Source organism: Ursus arctos, unplaced genomic scaffold (assembly GCF_023065955.2).
Source record: "Ursus arctos isolate Adak ecotype North America unplaced genomic scaffold, UrsArc2.0 scaffold_20, whole genome shotgun sequence".
NCBI lineage: Eukaryota > Metazoa > Chordata > Mammalia > Carnivora > Ursidae > Ursus > Ursus arctos.
This window is the reverse complement of record NW_026622875.1, coordinates 18185152-18204488: the sequence shown is the minus strand read 5'-3', so window position 1 is coordinate 18204488 and position 19337 is coordinate 18185152.

Here is a 19337-nt window from a genome sequence, read left to right as displayed (position 1 = left end):
TGAGTTTTGTTTGTTTGTTTGTTTGTTTGTTTGCTTCGTTTTACCTAGTGTCCACTTGGCTTTATTTCTGATTGTTATTCATCTTTTGAGAAGGAACCAACTAAAATTTCAGGCTATGTGCTTTGGAGCATGCCAAGGTGAAGCACTGTATAATTGTCCTAAGGTTGATCACCTCCAGAAACCTTTCACCAACTGGCTTATTTCCTTTACTTGGCAAACACTTGTCCTTTCAATTGTTGGCATTCGAAACCTAGGGCTCACCTGGTTCTGTACTCTTTGCACACTAGTGCAACATTTTCTAGGTGTGGGGAGGAAAGTCTAGATAATAGAAAGTTTTATTCTTCAGAACCATCTCCTCCTCCACCATTTGAAGTTACATAGTTGGACTTCTAGGAACACTTCTCATTTCTCCTTTTTCTATTCTTACAATAGGTTTTCACTACGGCAACTGCTGTAATCGAGTAATTATTGAATATACCTTCGAGGAGCATGACATTACTACAAATTCAAGTGTACTCATTTCATACTGATTAAAGAAATGCTCAGAAATAGTTGTGAGTAGGCTTTTTAACTATATCCTATTTACAAATGGAAGGTAGTATTTTATTCAGCTAGTAATTGGTAGAACTGAAATGTGAAATCCGGTAGACTGGTTGTGACATCTTTGCTTTAACTTGTCTACACTGGTCTACCCTTCATCTCCCTTATCTCTGTTGAGGCTTAAATGATATATATATATTTTAAGTGACAGCAAGTCTGTAAAATAAGGGTAGAATAAAAACAATTACTCAGAACTAACTACACACTTAGCCAGGTTTTAGCAGGAGAAAAAACATAAGTTGAAGTAATAAATCACTTGGAGTAGTTACCAGATTGAAAAATACATAGAGAGAAAGCCCTGGGGGGAATTCTGCTCCCAAATGCTGACTAGTAGCAATGGAGACATTACTTACACATGGGATAAAAGGGACAAGACTCTGAAAACTATTGTGAATTATAGTGATCACTGAGTACATGAGGCTTGTTGGTATCAAACGGTATCATCCAGAACTGGTCAAATAATCCAAAACCCTAGAGAAGCCCCAAACATAAAAGAGCAAAAGAGCATAAGAAAGGAATCCTGTTAGGGGTTCTGGGTGGTTCAGTTGGTTAAGCATAGGACTCTTGATTTCGGCTCTGGTCATGATCTTGGTGAATTGAGCCCTGCGTGGGGCTCTGTGCTCAACACAGAGTCTGCATGTCCTTCTCCCTCCCTTTGCTTGTGCACTCTCTCTCTCTCAAATAAATAAAATCTTAAAAAAAAAAAAAAAAAAGAATCCTGTTAGACAGCTGAAACTAATCCAGAAATCAATCTGAGATAGCCCTTCAAACATCCCCATATCCAAACACACCTCCTTCAGGACAGAGAAAAACAGACAGAACATAAAATATGTAGTCCAAAATAAAAGAACTGCAATTAAAATAAATAAAACAAAATTGTAACTAAAATAAAGTTTCCCATGCTATCAGAGGAAACATAATAGGTAGTTTCATTCATATAATAAGGAAAATTGTTTGGGGTCATTGAATTAGTCATATTAGCTGTAAGTAAATTAAAGAAATCACATGACATCCACACAAAGATATTATATAATAAGTTAAAAGAGAAAGAAAAAAAAAAGAAGAAGAATTCAAGACCCATTTTGAAATAGAATGTTTTTCACTAAAGTCCACAAATGTTTCAAACTATAGGAAAATTTAGACCTTTACATAAATTCAATATAATGGAGCCAAAATTTATGTAACAAAACAAAACAATGAGATGAAATGGGAGACTTAAAATAGAGTGAAACAGATTGAAGACAAATATATCATAGCTATAAACAACACAGGACAGAGTAGATATAGCTGTTGCCAAATTTTTTAACATGGACAAAAACTACAAATGATTTAAGTGACTGCAGATGAAAAAAAAATGGATTAAAGAAGTACCAAGATGATAACGGCTCCTGAGAATAAAACTTATTTCAGGACTGATGCACTTAAGTAAAATACATAATGAATGTTAAAGAAAGTTTCAAATTACCCTTGGGAAAATAGGTTCTAGAAATGAAGTAATTACTAATAAACATTTAAATTTTATCCCAGGTAAAAATTAATATTTAGTTACTTGTTTATCAGTGCATCCACTGAATAAGTAATTATGGCGTTCCTTCTTCTTGTCCCTGGACTAGAATGCAGAAGACACGTATGGATTCTGGTCTAATGGAATTTACATTCCAGTATGAATGTACTGGTTGTACACTCATGAAAACCTGGCAAAGAAATAACTAAAATAACTATATGTTTCAGTAAACGTAATTGAGAAAATACAAACTGCCAGGAAAATAAATAGAATGATTACAGGGAGCTTTAGAAAAAGTTGAAGGTAAGATTATTAAAAATATAAGAATGATCCAAAGATGGGAGGAGAACTGTTTCTAGGAAAGAAACAAAAGGTGTAAAGGCTCGTAAGCAAAGAAAGGAGTTGGCTTTTCAAATTTTTTCAGCTTTCTACCCTGTAATAAACCACCATTACTTAATTAATTTATTTCTATATAAATATACAGCAAGATTGAGTATACCCTTTACAAACAGTTCTGTTTAAGTCATCTTAACCTATAAGAAGAAACAGTAGCACGGTGCTACCAACGTGTTCTCCAAAGTGCTTTTGCCTGTTTATTTAAGTTCCCATCAACAACATCCTGCAATTTCCTTTTCCTCATAATCAAAAGCATGTCTCACTGATATTGTAGTTTGTATTTTCTCCCTTTGACTGTTAAGTCCAATAAGATGATTCTCTTTGAGTTCAGATAGTAATGATAAAACCATGTTTTTAAACAAACCAGTATAGTAATCTGCAGGTGCATACCCAAAACCTTGAGAAAAAATAACCAACTTCTTTTACATCAACTCTAAATGCCAAAAGTATATGAGTTAACAACTCCCATGTCCAGGAGTTAAGCTTTAATTCTCCAGAATTCTGTGGTTCTTTGTTAATTGGAAAACATGAACATCATATTAGAATTTTTGGGCTTTCATCAAATGCTAAGACAAAAGGATTCCAGCAAGTTCTTGCCAACAGTTGACCAATTGCAAGGACTCTTTCAATGATTGTATTAGAATCCATCTCTTTCTAGCTTCCTCGGGAGCTCTCTGCCTCAGAAGCTGCTGGAACTGAGGCAAGAGAAGGCAGGTGTTTTGCTGGGTTTTCAAACTGGAGGCCTATATTCATATGGTAAACTTTCATATTCAAAACTGATAATCAGAAGAAAAACCTACTGTATCTTGAGTCATCTCATGAAAAGGGGGTAGGTGACGCACCTTCATAATGGTCTGTCAAGCACTGAAGGGAATAGTGAGCCAACATCAAATAATTCTGGAGGCTGGGAAGTCCAAGATGGAGCAGATATGTCTGATAAGAACCAGCTTCCTGGTTCACAGACAGCCATCTTTTTGCTATGTCCTCACAGACTTAAAGAGCAAGAAGTTGCTTTTTTAAAAAAAAAAAAATACACGGATCAGTGTGGAATAAGAGAAAGCTTGATAAAAAAAAGATTGGAATGATTAAACAGCTAAGCCATTAAGTCTCTTTATAAGTAGGACTTTTTTCTACTTGCAATTGAAAATCATCAAAAGTTTTAAGCAGCAAATGACATGATTCTTTTAGCTTTTTAAGGAGATCATTTTTTTTGTGTATGTGTGTGTGTTGCGTGTTCATTGAATTAGATGGTCCGGAGTAGAACTGGGGAGAATAGCTAGGTAACATCTGCATAGCTTATGTGACAATGACATTTCGCTTTGATGACGTCAGAATTCATTGAGAGAAATTACTTCTGTAATACTTCAGACACAAGACAGCCAAGCATACTAAAGGATTTGAAGTAAGTAATGATGAAAAGGAGGACCTGAACATGACATTTAGGTTGCTGGCCTAAGCATTTGGTGTCAGCAGTGAGGAAACCCCACTCTACTCAGGTAATGGAAATTGGAGTGGAGAGCAGTTTTTAGGTGAGAGAACTCAACAGTTTATTTTGGAACATTTAAGGAGCTATTTAAAATACGCAGTTCACTATAAATAATCAAGAGATTCCACACAGGCAGCTGAATATAGTAGTCTCTGGATGAGAATTTAGGGATAAAGATAATTGTGTGAACACTGGCATAAAAATGACACTAAAATTCAAGGGTAGTTTAAGAATAACAAGGAAAAGAATGTCAGGAGAGAAAAGGAAGAGGGCTTGATTTAAAAGGCGGAAATAGTAGAAGTGACAGATAAAAAGCAATCAATCAATCAGATAACAGGAAAACCTTGAGGAAGTATCAGTTCAAAAGCCAAGAGGACAGAGTACCTCAAACCACAGAAAACGGTCACGTGGTTAAATACTGAGGCGTTTACTCGGATCCAGACAAAGGAGTGCCCTTTGGAAACTTTGACTAAGAAATACCGTAGCAGAATAACCACAAGAATAGACATTACACAAATATTATGCTTTGTGGGGAGAGAAACATGATAGAGAATGTAAATGACCTAATTTTCATCTTTTAAAGGGTATTAACAGAAAAGCCTACAAATGATCAATCTAGATTTGAAAGATAAATTACTGGAAGTTACGACATCAACTCCCAATACATCTAAATATAATGATATACGTAAGAAAAACTGGGAGCGAAGAAGACTTCAGGAAGCGTGAGATGGGTACAAGGAAATACATGGTCTTTATTTCACCTTCTTTATCAGTAAAACACCAGAGGCAAAATAACTTCACAGTATAACACAACAGTCCTCTGGAATCAACCACCTTGGTTCAAATCCCAGCTCTACAACTTATTGGGCATGTAACTTTGTCGAGGTTATTAAACTTCTACATACTGCACCTTCTTCAGTTATAAAAGTAATGCTTGCCTCACAAGGTTGTAGTAAAAAGTGAAAGGAATTAACTTGTGCAAAGCACATAGAAAAAACTCCATTATTTGATAAATGTTTGCTATTCTTATACTGTCTGAAGTTTATGAATCAACTTAATTATGGCGTAGAAAACATAAAAAAGAAACAAAACGTCAACCATGTGACCATGCACCTTCAAATCCCTATGAGAAAAAGTCACACACACAGAGTAAAAGAAAACAGATTATCAGTATGACAAGTGAGAAACCAATGGAAACATGAGGAATGAATTATAATAAAAAATGAAATGAAATTATAGAAAAAACTCTCCCTATATTAGTTATATCAATAAAAATAAATAGGATTCTGTGTCTTTGTCTTATCCAAAGGGTACACTCTAGCGTGAACAGTGAAAACCCTGACAAAAAGGAGCATTTTATAATAATAAATTCACAGTCTACATAAACCAGCAAAAGTTATAAAAACTATAATGATACATATAATAATGTTAAAATACCTAAGGCATAAACTAATTGTAGCAATAGTTTTTCCATTTGCTGGAGATTTCTTCATTTCCTAAAGAGCAACTCTAATTTATTTTCTCAAAATAAAGAAATTGATACATATGTTTTAGGGATGCATTATATGTCATTTCTATATTAATTCCTACTTTCTACTCCAGTATACAGAATTAAATTTGTGGGCAGAAGAAAATTTTAATAAATATTAACATTTTCAAAGAACAAATTGTTATAAATAAGTCAATTAGCTAAAAATAAATCATTAAAATATCCAAATAAAAATAAGAAAGGTGGAACATAGGAATTAAGATATATAGAAATAAACAAAACAAACAAAACCAAACAAAACAGTAGAATTGATTGATACATTCAAGAGCTGGTTTATTATACAATAATAAGAATGGCAGTTGAGTTCCCAATAGAAACAATGAAAGCCAGAAGAAAATAAAATGGCATTTTTTAATCTGTGAAATAAATTAGTCACCAAAATAAAATTCAATATGTGGAATATATATATATATATATACATATATATATATATATATATATATATACATATATATATATATATATACATATATATACATATATATATATACATATATAAAATTTCAAAAATAAAAAGAAATAAAGATGACAAATCAAGAATGAGAAAAATCACCAGCAATCCTGTACTAAAAGAATTAGTAAAGGAACTACCTAAATGGGAGGAAGATGACCCAAGAAGGAAACATAAAAATGAAAGAAGGAAAGAATAGCAATGAAAGGGCAAAGATGTGGGCAATATAAATAAATACTGACAGCACAATAAATTAAATTGTTATCTTGTAAGTTTTAAAATATATGTTGAATTAAAAAACAGGACACAGAATGCAAAATTTCCAGGAAAAAAAAATGAAGTGATAAAAGGAAAATATTTGAAAATATTGAGTTAAAAAATGAATAATATAATCTCAAGACTAAACACAAAAATAATAATTAAGATGATTAACTGTAAGTTAATACAAGGAAAGCTGAAATAAAATATATATCTAGTTAATGCCAAAGGGAAAAAAGAAGGAAACAAAAAGATTAGAAATACAGATAAAATGGGGAAAAATTAGATGGCCCCTGAATATGTCAATCATTATATTAAATGTAAATGAATGAAATATATTAATTAAAATGTAATGAATTACTTGTCGATTTTTAAAAGTTATTCTACTTCCAAGATGTAAAGCTTAGTTGAGAAGACATCAAAAGTTTCAAATTAAAATGATGAAAACAATACACAATGTAAACACTAACCAAAAAAGCCAATACTTAAGCTAATATCAGACAAAGCAAAAATTTTTTAAAAAGCAATTTCCTGGAGTTGCATTTCATTATAATAAAAGGCCAGTTTAACAGGAAGATGTCACAATGCTAATATATTATGAATATACTATATGGCTTCAAATATAAAAACAAAAATGATCAAGACTAAAATGAAAAATTAAATATACTCACAATCATAGGGGAACTTTCAACACTACTTTCTTGAGGGCTGGTAAAATAAGCCACCAAAGAATATACATAAAATAACAGAAAAATACAAATAAAAAACAGATTCAACAGATAATGAAAGAATATTGCAGTTAACAATAAAAATGCCAAAATACACTCTATGTGCCATGAGACATTCACCACAATTTACTTTCAAATAAGAGCCAGTTAATTTCATGGGGTTTAGTATTAAACAATATACTTGTAAATCCATAGGTCAAAAAACACCATAACAGAATCCGTAAGAAATATTTTTGTTTGAATTGTAAAGACATATCACATTCAATGGGAAGCAGCAAAAACAGTGTTTAGAGAAAAATGTATAGTCTTAAGTAACTACTTTTTTCAAGTTTTTATTTAAATTCCAGTTCATTAACATACACTGTAATATTAGCTTCAGGTATACAATTAAGTGATTCATCACTTACATACAACACCCAGCGCTCATCACAAGTGCACTCCTTAATGCCCATCACCTACTTAACCCATCCCCCACCCACTCCCCTCCAGGATCCCTCAGTTTGTTCTCTATAATTAAGAGTCTGTATCCTGGTTTGCTTCTCTTTCTCTTCCTTTTTCCCCCTATATTCATTTGTTTTGTTTCTTAAATTCCCATGAGTGAAATCATATGGTACTTGTTTTTCTCTGACTTATTTCCCTTTGCATAATACACTCTAGTTCCATCCATGTCATTGCAATGGTAAGATTACATTCTTTTTGATGGCTGAGTAATACTGCATTGTGTGTGTGTATGTACCTAGTGACGCAATTGCTGGATGGTAGGGTAGTTCTATTTTAAGTTTTTCAGGAACCTCCATACTGTTTTCCAGAGTGGTTGCACAGTTTGCATTCCCACCAACAGTGCAACAGGGTTCGCCTTTCTCTACATCCTCACCAACTTCTGTTGTTTCCTGTGTTGTTAACTTTAGCCATTCTGACAGGTGTGAGGTGATATCTCATTGTAGTTTTGATTTGTATTTCCCTGATGATGAGTGACATATGTTGAGCATCTTTTCATGTGTCTGTTAGCCATCTGTTTGTCTTCTTTGGAAAAATGTCTATTCATGTCTTCTGCTCACTTTTAACTGGATTATTTGGTTTTTGCATGTTCACTTTTATAATTCTGTATAGATTTTGGATACTAACCCTTTATCATATATGTCATTTGCAAATATCTCCTCCCATTCTGTAGGTTTCCTTTCAGTTTTGTTGATTGTTTCCTCTGCTGTGCAGAAGCTTTTTAACTTGATGCAGTCCCAGTAGTTTATTTTTGCTCTTGTTTCCCTTACCTCAGGAGACCTATCTAATAAGAAGTCGCTACAGCTGATGTCAAATAATTTACTGCCTGTGTTCTCCTCTAGGATTTTGATGGTTTCCAGTCTCGAATTTAGGTTTTTTGAGTCAAAATAACTATTTTAGAAAAGAAGAAAGTCAAGGAATCAGTAATCTAATATTTGGTTTCAAAATCTAGGGAAAAAACAGTAAATCTCACTCGAGATATGGAAGAAAGTAAATAATAATAATACTAATTAAATAGAAACAAATATACAAGAGTACAGTAATCCAAAAATTATTTATGAAAGCAATAAAAAAGTGATTAAACCCTCAGCAAGATTGTTCAAGACAATAAGGAATTAAAAATCAAGCTACCAATATCAGGAATTAAAAGACATAACTGTAGATCCTCAGTACAATTCAAAGATTATAAAAATTAAGAACTATTATACAGCAATAAATTTGACAGTTAATATGAACAGACCAATTAATTTAATCATAAATAGTTGCAGCAAATATTTTATAGTTTCTATATCATTTCCTCATAAAACTGTTAGCAAATTAGGGATAGAATTTGCTCTGATAAAAAGTTATCTACAAAAGTTCTTCATCAAACATCATGCATAATGGAGAATTGCTGAGTTTCCACTCTGAGAACACAAGTGACTCGATGGTACCCACTATCACACAATAATATACCACATTGTAACAGAAGTGCTAATCAGCACAATAAGGGAGGGAAAGAAAAGGTTAATTTTTTTCTTGAAAAAATAAGAAAAGGATGGAATAACACTAGCACTAGTCACACATGATATATGATCATGAGTATGCACGTATATATGCCAAAAAGATAAGGATGGCCATAACTGCTTTATTCATAAAGCCTAACAAACCAATCATCTATATCCAAATAATGGAATAGTATACAACAACGAGAATTTTTTTAAACTATAATTATTCACAAAAATATGAAAAAAATTTACCAAGATAATGCTTGGGAAAAGAAGGCAGACAATATAAGCAAAACGTCTTATTTCCACAAAAGTGAAAAATAATACAGTCAAGTTGGGAAAGTGATTACCCTTGCCCTGGCTAGTGTCTAGGAAGGGCCCAACGTGGGGCTATGAGGCTGCTTGTGATGTTCGCTGTCTTGTACCATGTAATAAGTAAGAAGATGTGCGCTTCATGAAAATTCATCAGACTGTGCACTTTTGCTTCCCTCGCTCTTCTACAAGTAGGTTGTAATTTAATAAAAAGTTTACTTAAATTAATATTTTATAATGAAATATTCTCACTGATATTGAAGCAATAAAAAGTTGCTTCTCTCAGCCATACCATATTATCATTTTATGGAAGTAGGAGTCATGCCACTAGAGAAGGAATCAATAACAAAAAATATTAGAAGGGAGAAAACAACAAAGATTGTTATTTGTAATTGATGTGATTTTATGCTTAGAAAATAGAAAATTCATTGGAAAAACTTTTGGGAGTAATAAAAGCCATGCAGTAATCAGGCTGAGAACAAAAGTAATATGTAATAGTATAAAACAGTATAAAATAGTATAAAACAATTTTCTGCATGAAAGTTACAAAATACAAAAGTATAATGAAAGAAGAGACCCCATTAAAAATAGCAGCTAACATCTACAACACTTAGGAATAAATTTAACAATAATTGTGCAGAATACTTTTATGAATAAAATAAGACTCCAGATGCTTACCCACTCTATTACGGATCATTGGGGGAATTTGTGTTGCCCAGAGATAACACTGAGACAAATTTTCCTTACATGGATCACTCACAGCAAAATATGGGAGTTGAGGTTACTGACTTCTTGTCCTTCAGGATGTTTCTCAGCCTCCTTCTCCTGACATTATAAACTTGAGTGTTCACAGATTACAAATTAATTCTTAAGTCATACTTAGTGAGACATAATTAGGAATGCTAACTTGCTACAAGAAATGGCATTCCAAAGCCAAATATGAATGATTTCTGATATGTTTATTATCACCCTGCTCCTATTCATTAGTGGAGGTAATTAAGAGTTGGCTGCAAATACAAAACATTCATTAACAGTCCTTTATTATCCTTGCTCTCTCCTTATGGAGTCTAATGTTCGAGTTCTGGTGCCTTTTTACATTATTTTGACTTTGTGTTTATGAAATTCAACTTTCTGGTAGTTACTTCTCATTCCTCTAGGATAAAAGGAAAATGAACCAGATATAGTCCAAGAGGGAAGTAATTGAGGCACCAAGGCTCTGGAATTGTTTCAAGAAAATGCTAGTGGAGTGCATTTACCTCTCCATCCTGGAGAGGCATAGCTTGTGAGAAAACATCTTGTGCACTTATTCTTGATTTTAAGTAAGTGTGCATTCAAACTTACCTTTTATTCATGAATGCTTCTCCCTAAGGTGTCCAAATAAGATGGCATTTAAATCATTATGTAAATATAATACAAGAGTAAAATGTAAGTAATTATGGCCACTTGTAGATGATGAAAGATCTAAATGGTTCAGCTCTTGAAAATTTTCACTTGTGATTAAAAAATGGACTCTCTCAATTATTAGGAAAACATAAAGAGTTTTGAAAATATTGTTACAGCAAATATTAAACATTTAAGTCAACCATCACCATGTTATAAAGTTGATTTCAAGCAATGACACCAATTTTTATGCTTGATTTTCAAAATTAAAATATCTGTTCTACTCTGCTAATATAGCAGATGAAACAATGTGGGTAAATTGGTTAGCATATTGTCTGATATTTAACATGTCTCGTAATTGTTGATTATGGTGTTATTTACAGTATTAGTATTTTTTATTTTTTAGAAAAATTCATATATTTTCTAATTTAACTGACCCCTGCAAGGAACATACTGAGAAGTGGGCTTCACTTCTCAGGGAGATCTGGGACTTCGGTTGGCACTATGATGGTTATTATATACATGATTATTATATACAGTGCCTGGCACCTAATAATTAGTTGAATGAATGAAAAAATGAAGGAATGTACCTTTGAAATGCTGATTAATATTCAGTGATATGAAAGAGTCTGTGTCTTTCTTGAGCAATAAAACAAACCCCTACCATGAAATTTTAGGGCCAAAATTCCCAGCTGTCCATCCCCTAAGGATTGATATTTCTTTCTCTGACCAGATTCTAGTTGAATTAAATTCCCTTCTGGTGTTGAATACTGACCCTCTGGGTATAATTATCCCCCCACCCCCGCCGGAAGAGGTCATTTATCTTGTCTGGGGTAAACACTTAATTACCCAAGCCTGTTTGACTTTTCTGACCTGTCATAAGTTTAGAAACTGTTCTGCACTTAAAATAGTATTCTAGATGATTCTGTCATTACATTAATCCTTCTTGATGAGAACTTTAGAATATTTAAAAAGAAATTAGAACAAAGAGGGAGCTTGTGCAAATATCCATGTAGTAATTTTAACAGCAACATAGATAAATATGCAGTGGTGCACATTTTTGGTACTTAGTAGACAGTATTGATTGGATTGAAAAGCTTATCTTTAGTCTATTTTACACTGCATTGGTTTTGACACAGATGTCTTGATTTGTTATTTGAATAAATAAAGTCAGAGATAACAAAAAAAAAAAAAAAACCTACATGTAATATAGAGTAACAGTGTTCTAATGTAAGCCAAAGACACCCAAGAGATAAGATAATAAGGTGAGCTTTTGATAGGAGAAAATAAATTTCTAGGTAACAAATTTTAATGTTTTTTAAAAATAGATTTAAATTCATTTTACTGGAATTTGATTTTAACTTTATGAAATTTTTAAAATTTTCAAATTAAAACATAACTATGGAATATAAAGATAATCATCATAGTGTGTTCATTCTTCTATTTCTTATGTTTTTTAAATATGAACATATCATCAGATTAAGTATTTATGGTGATCACGTGTGTTTGTTTTAATCATAATTGAAGAGCACAATATCCAGTGGAAGAGATGTGAAAGATTAGATATTTTGCTATGACTTTCTGTGACCTATGAGAATGAGTTTGCTATTCTAACTTTCTTCAAATTTTTCACTATCTGTGTTTTAAATTCTTTACTTTCTTACAGAGAATCTTGACCATGATTCTCATGGGAATATTAGAATAAAGGTTATTATATATAATTTATAATTTCTGCTACTCTGTTTAAATTTTTACAATCTATGTTTCCAAATTCACTCTACATATTGTTATTGGAATAATAGAATGATCTCTAAGAGATAAGACTGGGGAGGAAGACAGATAATATCAGCTTAAAAACGGCCCACTGCTTTCGGAGGAACGTCAAAGACCCTAGGAAAATACTCATGAATTCCTAACCAAACCTACTTTTGCAGCCTTTTGTACTTACAACATCAAATCCACCCTATGCTCAGTTGAAACACACTACTAACGCTTTTCTCAAAAATAGTGGAGCAGAGAAATGATGGGGAAAAAAGAGGATCTGAGAGCAAAGTGAAAAAAAAGTTTCATAATTAGTATATGTTAAAATGTAGTAATTCTCTTGAAAGTAATACAAGACTTTATATTATATTTCAAAAATAAATAACAGTTTTTTTAAATGTAGTAATTCTCATTCTGTAGAACAGATGAGTCATTTTCAGTTCATAATTTTATGGCTTACATGGAATTCTCAGCTCTTGTTCAGTACAGACAAATGCATGGGCTAGATGGATGGTCTTTGAAAGTCATAGCCATGATGTGGTTTCCACAATTGTCAGATCAAGCAAGGAATATTCCATAGAATATTAACTTTCAATAAGGTTATTTTTGTCTACATGAAACTTATTACACATGCAATTTTTGTTTTTTAACATTGATATATTTTATGTGACAAATTGAATTTGATAAGCTTCTACATGATTTCTTGTGGGAATTCTAATGAAATTTAATGGTAAGCATTTAAAATGCATGTGGTATAATAGGAAGAGTACTAGAATACAGGCAAGAGGTAGAAGACTTAATTTTTCAAAACCTGTCTCTACCATCAACTATTTGAAGAAATCTCATAACATTTCTTGGTGACTGTTTTCCTGATATCTTTAAATAGAGGGCTTAATGGAAATCTCAGTTTCCAAATCCATCTCCATGAAACCACCAAGGCTCTGGCTTGAGTGGACATAAGCATCATCTGGAAAGCTTGTTAAAATGTAGATTCCTGGAGTTCTTCTTCCCACTGTCAACATTCTGACTGAATAGTTCTGAAAAGATGTATGGGTCTACGAATTCTAAGTATGAAACCCTGGGCATTTGGCAGAGGTAGTCCATCCATGATACCAAGAAATACCTTATAAGGTTTTGCCTGGATGCCTCAAATGCAATGTTGAGTGATGAATTTCCCCAGGGCTCTCAATATCCCATTATCTGTCTTATACACTGGGTGCTCCTTAAGTTCTTCCCTAAATTATGAATCAATCGATCATTGAACCTAATGTTTTATTTTACTCTCAGACAAAAAGTAGAAAAAACTCAGTTATTCATATAATTATTTAGTGCAAATCACTACATCCTTTTCATTGTTTGGATTCCTGATCTGGATTGTTTTGAAAAGAACACTAATTTCTTTCAAATAATGTTAGTATGAAGGTTAATTATATAAAGGACTTTTACCTATGCTATGACCCACAAGCAAAACAACAAAGAAAAAGAATGAGTAAAAATAAGAACTGAAGAACACATTTTACATAATACATTTTTCTGAAAATAGAAAGGTATGTTAATATTATTTCCTTCAAGAAAACACAAATAAGACCAAATATTTGACATTTAATCTAAGCATACATCAATGACAGTGTTTACATTGAACTAAACACATGGAACATAATTTCTTTCACAACTTTATTAGATTTGGCAAAGTAGAAATGACAGTTGGGTATGCAGGGAACAAATGTGTACCTCAAAGAGAAAAGCCACTAGAAAGATTAAATTAGGAATCCTATACAGTTAATTAGTCTTGATTAAATTGACTGTAAAATTATTTCAGACTATTAGCATTTACTTTCTAGAACTATTCATAGAAAGAATGTAGATAAACATCTCTATTTGAACATTCTACTGAGTGAAAATAAGGGTTTTTCAATTTTTTTCCAGTTCTGTTGAGATATAGTAGACGTGTAACATTGTATTAGCTTAAGGTATATAACATAATGATTTGATTTAGGTATATACTGTGAAATTATTAACACAATAATTGTATTTATCATTTATCACCCCACATAATTACAAATTTTATTTCCTATGAAAAAGTTTAGAACATTTAAGATCTAAACCAAGCATGGTATTTAACCCCCTACTCCACCTCCCCTACTCCATCCCTTTCTCACGAATGTAGATAGATAAATTGCTAGTGTTAAAAGACAAACTGAGGCATACTGCAAATTTTAAGAGTTTATTTGAACATTCATCAATTCAAGTGTGGCAGACCAACCCAGAAGTGCTTAAGGCCACTCCTCTAACAGGAGCCAGAGAAAAGATATATGGTAGTCTCCCTTTATCCCTGGTTTTACCTTCCATGGTTTCAGTTACCCATAGTCAACTTCCATCCAGAACCAGACGATCCTTCTCTGAGATATCATCAGAAGGTCAATAGTGGCCTAATGCTACAACACAAAGCCTTCATAATTCACATCACCTCCTCTCATCGTACAGACATTTTATCATCTCATAAGAAGAGGAAGTTTAGCATAATAAGGTATTTAGAGACAGAAAGACCACATCACATAACTTTTATTACAGTATATTGTTATAATTGTTCAATTTTATTACTGTTGCTAATTCTTCACTGTGCCTGATTTATAAATTAAACTTTATTATAGATATGTATGTATAGGAAAAACATAGTACATATAGGATTTGTCCTGAAACCATCCACTGCCGGTGGTTATCCCACATGATAACTACTTGGAACATGTTCCCTGCTGGGGAACTACTGTAGAGTGTGGAAGCAAAGAAAGGAAATTATTCACTGGTTTTAGAGCCTGAAGTCTAACTGGTTTTGTTGATTGGTTGTCATTGGCATTTTGATTTTATAACCTTGAAGCATTTATAGGCTTAGATGTTGGTGTGCTATGTAGGCCTTCATGGTAGTAGAGCCACCACAGTCTAATGGCCTCCTAGTTAATGAATTTAACAATTCTTACTCTTCAATACTTTGATTAAAGCAGTAGTAATCTCTAAATTATGGCAGTATCATAACTTATATAATTTCAATTTGAGAATTCTCAGTTTTTCTGTTTCTTTTGCTCAAATATTTAAAATTATATGTTTGTTACAAGACCGATGGGTTTTTCCATATGATCATTTATTATGCTGATATTATTGTGTTTCAAATCTTCTTACGGTCACACAAAATATACTTACATGCATTATCAACTACAATTTTGAACATAAGACATCAATACTTATGATTAATAATGCCTTCCAAGAATTATTTTTCATAGCATATCTCTTAAATGATTCTTAGTCTCATTGAACTAAGGACACAATATTCTGGTTGCTTGTGGTTGACTTTTGAAAGAATTTTCTCCTCTTCCATTTTACTGACCAGGCGTAAAGGGGACATATTATATGATCTCCTATTTTGGAAGAATAAAAACTAACCCTATTAGTAATCCCATTATCAGAAGCTGATTCAAAAATGAATGCAATGTGATTTTGAAATTCTCAGTTTGCTCTAATAGAATATTCAATTTTCTCATTTTACACAATATTGCAGAGTTTGGCACAATTATTGATTGATTTCTATCTGATTCAGAATGATTCTGATGTGCTTTTATGTGCCTAATGCCATGTGGAGCATTAAATAGTAGGAAGTATTAGATTGAAAGGATGGTATGGCCATTACTAGTGTTAGAAAAGGAGTCTAGTCACATTCCTGGCTCTGAAGTCAAGAAAATATCAGTAATCTGCTGGATTATGAAAGTATAATCAGAAACAGGAGCATTCAGATTGTGGGTGCTATGAGACAGTCAGTGGAGATATTAACACTTTTTCAGCCTTAAATATTGCTAACTAGAATCTTTATATATCTCACTATAAAATACTGTAGTGTTCATGTTTTTGGAGAGATTTCCTTGTAAAATGAAGGGCAGCAGAATATACCAACCCAAAATACGCCTCTAGCATAAGGATTATTTTGGGCTGATTATTTTTGAGAGGCTGCAGACTCAGGAGGATCTCCGGGGAAAAAAAAATTGAAGTTCCTTTTTTATGAAGGAACTTTATTTACATTAATAAAGGAAAGTTCCATTGATAAGTGTCTCCCTCTCTCTACCAGGAAGAGAAAAAAATAACTAAATCTCCACAAACTCTTATTTCTCTTCCCCTATAAAAGCAATAATGAAAGATCAGATGGTTGAACTGTTTTAATTTCCATAACACCTGTGACAGTGTGAGCAAACTTCAGCCGCTTCTCTTTAATATAGCGGCTTCTTCCGCGGCACACAACCATATGAAGGGTTTATTTGGTTCATCAAGTTGTCTGCCAAATTGAAGACAACAATGCAGCTTATGCAATTAGTAAATTAAAAAAATAATAAAAATAACCATTACATCTCAGAGAAGAAATTAAATAAGGAAATTATTTTGGGCATATTTACATTTCCCTTGACATAGATACCCAGAGTATCGGATATTGTCCCTGTGGGAACAAAAATTATTTAATCAGTAGCTCTAAGGAGTGAGAAACATGAAAACATATCACTATTACCTGTTAGTGTTTTGTTTCGTCAGATAGTCTCAGAATTTCTTCCTGGGAAAATAAGAATAAGCTATTCTAATGGGTAGTGGCAAGAGCAACTACAACAGTCTTTTAACTTAGGAGTAACTAAATAAACCAGAACTTGGAGCAAGATAGCCAATGCTCCATTGCGGCAGCATGATAAATAATGAATAGGTTATTAAAACACAACTGATCACATCTCTTCATCCAACTCCATAATAAAAGAGCAAAGGGACAAATAATGCTAACGCCTTATAAGAAATTTAAAACTCCTAAAAGGAAATACAGTGTATAAATGAGCACAGTAGCATAAATCTGCAGAGCTTACAGCCATGGGGGAAATCATGGGGAGCAGTTGTTCAGAGAGATTTAAAGAGGACTTGCACGTTGCTTGTGAGCAGCCAGACTAGATCAGCAACTGAAGCAAGGGTATCACAGAAGGTTAACTCGGTGCCTCCTGCGCTCAAGCTTCAAGATAACACCTGATCGCTGGAGGAGGGCCAGGGGAGGATCGTATCCCTACTCAATAGCAAATGAGAATTACAAGTGAGATGACAACGAATTCCTGAAAGATTTATATTTAAGTCAAAACTGAATTTATTGATTTTCTTCCCAGTAAGTTCTTTAAAATCTTTAATCTAGTCTTTTTGGGACCCACAAGATGTATTACTTTGGCACAGAGGTATTTTCCATGGAATTTGCTTTAATCCTTTATTTAAATCCAAAATACAAAGTAAAATCCAACAGATACAAACATCTAAAATACCATAAAAAAATACTCTAGGGGCCAAAGGAATGATAAAAGAAATTCAGTCTCCTGAAGTTTTAGTTTTTACCTTAAAGTTTAAGCAAGAGAAAGCAAGGGTTTAAAGACAATGAATTATCAGGAGGGTTTTGCAAATGAGTCTCAATTATAAATGCCTAGGAAAAGGATGATGTGTGAGTAAAATTAAATGCATTTTGAACAAAAAGACAAAACAACATGATTATCTGTGAAATGTCTGAGAACATGGTCATAAAATATATGAGCCCAAACAGTTAAATTTTAGAAAAAAGAAATAGGCATCCACATATTAATTTTTTGTTTCTTTTTTTAATTAAGATATGATTAGAACATATCCTTAATATATTGTAAATCTTTGCAAATACAATTGTATACTTGTGGAATATAATTTTCTTTATTCAAAAAGTTTCACAATGATTTGCATTTTTGTCACCAGATGCAAATTATTTTCCTTAGTTTGGGGCAGTCTTTTTCACACAAAACCCCCACTAAATGAAAAAGTAAAACTGTGAAAGCTGTGCTGCTAAGCAATCATTTCAAAATAGAAACAAATTATTAACAATAAATTGCCTGTATTATCTCCTTTTACTTTTGGAGTCAGAAACATATTCAATTCAGAATAAAAGGTGATCAATATGTTATGATAAATTGATGTTTTCCATTATGCTTTGGCCTCTTTTGATAATCATTTCTATCCTTTTAGTTTTTATAACTGCTAACCATATTCTCTTAGGTTTTGAAATTTAGTTAATCGAAATGTTTATGAAATGGATTATACTGAGCTTCCAAAATGTGTCTTCTTTCTGTGAAATGTGCATGTACATGTATGTGTGTTTAATTGAAAAGGATTGTATATTTATACTCCTATTTCAACCAAGTGCACAATTCTCTGGTACTTTTTCTGATCACAATTTGATTTCTGAGTTATGTCTGATATATCGAGAAATTCAAGAAACACTAGTAGTAAATACATGTTTACTTCAAAACAACTGTACATGGACACCTGGGTGGCTCAGTGGGTGAAGTGTTTGCCTTCGGTTCAGGTCATGATCTCAGGGTCCTGAGGGTCCTGGGATTGAGCACCATTGGGCTCCCTGCTCAGCGGGGAGTCTGCTTCTCCCTTTGCCTCTGCCCTCCCCGCCTCTCTCTCACTCTCTCTCATAAATAAATAAAATCTAAAAAAAAGAAAGAAAGAAAGAACCGTATAAAAAGTGCAAAGGATGTTAACCAACAGTTCAGTTGGATTGTATCACCTGTGATGAAATAAACAATAACCTTTCACTTTTACCTCCCTGCTTTATTTAGTATTATGCATCCTAGAGTTTAAGACTCAAAGCGCCGACTGTCTCCAACTGATGCCATCTCCTCTTGGGACTGAGGCAATAAGAAGTCAGATTTGGTGTGTGTCTCTAAAACCTACTAAAGGTGAAATCAAACAATAAAACTTACTTTGTATAGTTTTGCCTTAAGAATTAACATAAAGAAAATAAACTTGCAATAATGCAAATATTTTCATACAGAAACTCAGGATATTTCTGACTACTTGAATAACTAAAGATCAAATTATATTTTTAATATTTAAAATTCT